The sequence below is a fragment of the Musca domestica genome, unplaced genomic scaffold (assembly GCF_030504385.1).
Source record: "Musca domestica strain aabys unplaced genomic scaffold, Musca_domestica.polishedcontigs.V.1.1 3, whole genome shotgun sequence".
Classification (NCBI taxonomy): Eukaryota; Metazoa; Arthropoda; class Insecta; order Diptera; family Muscidae; genus Musca; species Musca domestica.
The window spans coordinates 7392830-7398829 of NW_026712299.1; the positions used below are offsets into that span (position 1 = coordinate 7392830).

The following is a 6000-nucleotide window of genomic DNA, read 5'->3' on the forward strand; positions in this document are numbered from 1 at the left end:
CCTGTAGAAGGAATTCCGAAGGTAGGAGACGATATCTCTCGAAGGGGGTATTCAATTGGTCAAAACTTGCCACATCGTAATATTATTATCAAACATACATCGAGTTCGTAGATGGGAAATATCGGTTCACTCCTTCTGGTACCTCACCCACAAAAGGCCGAAATTTTCAAAGAAAATTATTTTCCTCATACAACAAAAAAGGATCTCCAACTGTTGAGCAAACTTTACTCATTCCAATATTTTTGCCAGTGCTGGGTCAGGTGCTAAAATGGACAATATCGACCCACTCCATCAAATACCACCCCAACAGAAGGGCAAAATTGCTTATATTTATATCTCTTATAAAATATGAAATAAGGGTCAAATTGTCTTCAAATTTCTCACATCCCGAGAAAAACTTCTGTACATAGGGACTTTTACAGGAAATGTTTTTCCAGGAGTTCCATAATAATGAGAGTTTCAAGGATTTCCTTCAGCTTAATAGACATTGGGTTTTTAGGAGTCCTACAAAGACCATCTTCAGTTTTTTTTTATTTAAATCTTTCAGTTAAAGTACTTTTTCCGAGCTTCTCAGACCTACCGACATCGTCGTGCATCCTTGGAAATTTAATTACGTATCAGCAATTTTGTATTCAAACTATAACAATATTCTCCCCTTAAAAAGACACGCACACACACCCTCCTTAGCTCTTTAAGGTCAAATGTTCCACTTGCGATTAAGACATTTCTTTTTAAATGACACAAATAAAATTTTTCCAAATTATATTTATTACCTCTTGTCGATGTTGACTCTCATAATACGTTCCCATAAAATATAAAATTTATTATAAACAAATATAAAAACAATATTCATAGCCTGCAGCAGAACAGGAAATGAGTTCGCTGCTCTTCACCCAATGCTCACTGAAGGGGAAGGGGGAATTATTTAAACAAAACACCAACAACTCGACGACGATCTGAAATATATTAAAATGCATTTGTTCAATTCTCTGCACAATTAGAAGATGTTTATCACCATCGTCATCATCATCGGCGCAACATGCAAAATGATGATCGAAGACCGTACGACCAACCATTCTCTCCAGGCACGCACAAACAGATCAATTGTTTGTGGAGTGGTTGTTTTGAACAAAAAAAACGTAAAAAATTAAAATTTTCCACAGTTCTTCCTGTTTGGGGTTAGGCAAAAGGGATGTTTTGTGTATTTGATCAGTGTGACTGTGTTTTTTCTGTGATCCTTATCTTTATTGTTTGATAGTTTCATTTAGGCAAGGGGGGAATGGAAATTTTCTTGTTAGGATGTTGCCACAGTTACCACGGATATACTTTGGTATGATTCCAGGACTTTGGAAGACATTTAAAATGGCTTTCGTGGCCATTCACAAAGAGACAGAAGGGCAGCCAGACGGACAGATGGAAATAAAACAGTAGTACTGACCGAATGAGAATCTACGCCCAGATGAAACAGCTAAAGCCAGAATCTAGAAAATCTCCACGAGGTTTAGTTTTAGTGTGTAGGATACTAAAATATACTAAAAATTGAATTCAAAAATTCTGAAATTTGGAATGAGAGTCACTGATAGAATGCAGGATAGATGTACCAAAGGGTTTTTTCAAAGGTTTCGAAGTTTAAGGTTACTAAACGTTCTAAAATGGTACCAATTGGTACCATTATGTGAACTAATAGAGCTAAAAACTTGAAATTTGGCATGAGAATAAAGGTTGGAAAGTAACATTTGATTGCAGAAGGTGGTGATGGTGGTTTTTGGAAATGTGTACTACAATTTTGGTATTGGGTGAACACTGAGTGCTTGAAATTGGAAATTTGGTATTAGCGTCGTTGTTCATGTGTAGCCTAGACATATGGAGGTGATTTTGGAGATGTGTACAATATTTCTGTCGAAAAGTACTAAATGGTCCTAAATTTTGTATTCGGTGAAGGGATAGAGCTGTAATATTAAAATTTGATATTGAGGTCTCTGTATGTATCTAGAATTGAGATATGGATGTGGTTGCGGAAACGTGTACCATAATTGTACGAAAAGTACTAAATGGTACTAAATTTGGTATTGGTTAAAGGGATAGGGCTGGAATCCCGACATTTGATATTGAGGTCTCTGTTGTATCTGGAATTGAGATATGAAGGCGTTTTTATAAAAAATTCAAGACCTGATCTGAAGAGGTCAAAGATCATCTGCATTTTTAAAAAATAGACGCCCTTTTTGATCAGGAGACGGTCTCGGATAAAATACCACGACTTTTGGTCTGAATATTGTATTTGGAAAATTTCTTAAAAAACAGCCCTTTTGGCCTGAAGACGGTCTTTGAAAAATTCTTAAAAAATCTTGAAAATGGTCTTTGAAAAATTCTTAAAAAATCCACGGCCTAAAGACGGTCTTTGAAAAATTCTTATAAAATCTTGAAATGGTCTTTGAAAAATTCTTAAAAAATCCACGCCTTTTGACCTAAAGACGGTCTTTGAAAAATTCTTAAAAAATTCACGCCTTTTGATTTGTAAACGGTCTTTGAAAAATTCTTAAAAAACACGCCTTTTGACCTAAAGACGGTCTATTGAAAATTTTTTAATAAATCCACGACTTTTGACCTGAAGACGGCCTTTGAAAAATTCTAGAAAAAACATGTATTTTGACCTGAAGAACTTTTAAACAATTCCAAGCCTTGTGATCTGAAAATGGCATTTGAAAAAGTCTTAAAAAATCCACCACTTCTGACCTGAAAACGGTCTTTAAATAATTATTAAAAAATGCACGGACTATTGACCTGAAGACGGTCTTTGAAAAATTCTGAAAAATTCACGCCTATTGATCTGAAGATGGACTTTGAAAAATTCTTAAAAAATCCACGCCTTTTGACCTAAAGACGGTTTTTGAAAAATTCTTAAAAAAATCCAAGCCTTTTGACGTAAAGACGGCCTTTGAAAAATTCTTAACAAATCCACGACTTTTGACCTAAAGACGGTCTTTGGGAAAATTCTTAAAAAACTTACGCCTTTCAATCTAAAGACGGCCTTTGAAAAATTCTTAAAAAAATCCACGACTTTTGACCTAAAGACGGTCTTTGGGAAAATTCTTAAAAAACTTACGCCTTTCAATCTAAAGACGGTCTTTGGGAAAATTCTTAAAAAACTTACGCCTTTCAATCTAAAGACGGCCTTTGAAAAATTCTTAAAAAAATCCACGACTTTTGACCTAAAGACGGTCTTTGGGAAAATTCTTAAAAAAAACACGACTTTTGACCTAAAGACGGTCTTTGAAAAATTTTTAAAAAATCCACGCCTTTTAACCTGAAAACGGTCTTTGGAAAAATTCTTTAAAAAATCCACGCCTTTTGGCCTGAAAACTGTCTTTGAAAGATTCTTAAAAAATTCACGCCTTTTAACTTGAAAACGGTCTTTGGAAAAATTCGTAAAAAATCCACGCCTTTTGACTTGAAAACGGTCTTTGGAAAAATTCTTAAAACAAATCCACGCCTTTTGACCTAAAGACGGTCTTTGGAAAAATTCATAAAAAATCCACGCCATTTGACCTGAAGACGGGGTTTTAAAAATTATCAAAAGACAGGGCTCTTGACCAAAAGATGGTTTTTGAAAAATTCTTAAAAATCCATTATTTTTATTTGAAGACGGTCTTTAAAAAATTCTTAAAAAATCCACGCCTTTTGACCTAAAGATGGTCCTTGTGAAAATTCTTAAAAAAAAACACGCCTTTTGACCTAAAGACGGTATTTGAAAAATTCTTAAAAAAAAATCCAAGCCTTTTGACCTAAAGATGGTCTTTGGAAATTCTTAAAAAATCCACGCCTATTGACCTGAAGACGGTCTATGAAAAATTCTAAAAAAAATCCACGATTTTTGATTTGAAGATCCACGCCTTTTGACCTGAAGACGGGATTTTAAAAATTCTCAAAAGACAAGGCTTTTGATCTGAAGATGGTCTTTAAACAATTTGTAAAAAATCCACGCCTTTTTTCTAAAGATGGTCCTCGAAAAATTCTTAAAAAATTCCATGCCTTTTGATATGAAGACGGTCTTTGAAAAAATCTTAAAAAATCCAAGTCTTTTGACCTGAGGACGGTCTTTGACGTTCTTTGAAGAATTTTTAAAAAATCCACGCATTTTAACCTAAAGAAGGTATTTGGAAAACTCTTAAAAAACACGTCTTTTGACATAAAGATAGTCTTTGAAAAATTCTTAAAAATACACGACTATTGAGCCGATGTGAAGGTCTCTATAAAAGGCCTTTAAAATACCCATCTGTAACTCCTAATAAATTAAAAGTACCGATCGGTACTCAAACGGTATCTCAGCATCTATCTCAATTGCGGCAATTATCTTGTTTTTTATTTATTTATTTTATTTTTTCGGAAAAACTTCTAAAATTAGTCAATAAAATTTCTAAAAATCGGTTTAATTAGTTTTTCTCCAAAAAAAATTCAATTCTAAGGAATGTTGTAATGTCCACATGGTTTTATTGCTCTATTACAACATAAACTTATTATTAATCATCCACAAAGAAGTTGTAATAATTCTTGACTTCTCATCGCCGTTTTATGTTTTTTTTCCACAGAGAACTATAAATCTCCTGATTGTGCGTGCCCAGCATTTGTAATGGCAGATTAGAGGTGGTGCGATGTCATTTCTAGTTTTAATATTGTGGGGATTTTCCATTTCCATTTAAGATTTGAAAACATTTTTTTTTAATATTCATTCAAGGAAAAGAAGGCTTTGATGTGAATGATTTTATGACTCTCGGAAAAAATGAACAATATAAGTAGTTTAGGGAGAAGAAACAACCTAAACTGGCTAGCAGATATGTTTTGAGTTTAACATTTGTAACAAAATTTAAGGTGAATTAATGCCAGATATTTGAGTGTCATCGAAGTCCTGGAAAATATATTCTATAAAAACTTCCCGTTCTGAAAACTCCTTGAGAAGAAAAATGTCTTTATATGGCAAGTCCCCAATTAGGAATTCTCAATAGTCAGTAACTTTATCACCAATTTCCATACAAAAGGAAAATGAACTCTGTAAAACAAAAAAAAGAACAACAAAACACATCCAACAACAATATAAGTATTTATTTTTAAATTGACCCCATGCTGGGCACAATATTCACTTCACCACTTCTCTGTAGAGAGCCAATAGGTGGCAGGTACTCTCCTCCAACGACTGATAAGTGGTGAAGAATATTAAAATGTATACCACAAAATGTATACAGGCAAGCAATACTCGGCTGAACTACTTCAACAGCACACACACAATACTAATGTTTTACTACAAAAAAAATCTATCATGCTACAAAAATATATGATGTTGAATACTTTTTTATAGCATGCTATAATAATTCAATAAACATTTACTGTTTGTGCAAAGAGGGAGAGGTAGGAAATAACATTAATTTCGTTTACGAAAGAGTAAAGCAAAACAAATAACAAAACCGCACAACAAAGAGCACAGTTTTAAGAGAAAAAGAGAGGGAGAGAAGAGAAGAGAAAATTTCTCTTTTATGTTTCACCACTAATAGCCAAACAAATGTGAGGGTCACTCAGCTAGCGAACCAGCCAATCAGCTAACCAAAACAACCACAGCAAAAACAATTGATAGACAACTGGCCACGCGGGAATATCATGCAATATTGTTAGCCATACAACATGTGCCCGGGTAGCTCAGTCGGTAGAGCATTGGACTTTTAATCCAAGGGTCCAGGGTTCAAGTCCCTGCTCGGGCGAGTTCATTTTTTTTATTTTTAATTTTATTTTGTATTTTAAAATATTTTTAATTTATTATTATTATTATTTTATTATTATTATTATTGTTATTATAATTATTATTATTATTATAATTATTATAATTATTATTATTATAATTATAATAATTATTATTATAATTATAATAATTATTATTATAATTATTATTATTATAATTATTATTATTATAATTATTGTTATTATAATTATAATTATTATAATTATTAATATTAT

General features: G+C 32.8%; 1 protein-coding gene and 1 non-coding gene across 2 annotated transcripts in view; one reads left to right on the forward strand and one right to left on the reverse strand.

Moving 5' to 3' along the window:
• The window catches only part of LOC101894472 (tyrosine-protein kinase Btk29A), a 347714-nt gene that overhangs the window by 260121 nt on the left and 81593 nt on the right, over nt 1-6000 (reverse strand). The gene's annotated exons all lie outside the window — the stretch shown is intronic.
• On the forward strand, nt 5675-5747 carry TRNAK-UUU (transfer RNA lysine (anticodon UUU)). The gene has a single exon. It is a non-coding gene; the product is annotated as a tRNA-Lys (tRNA).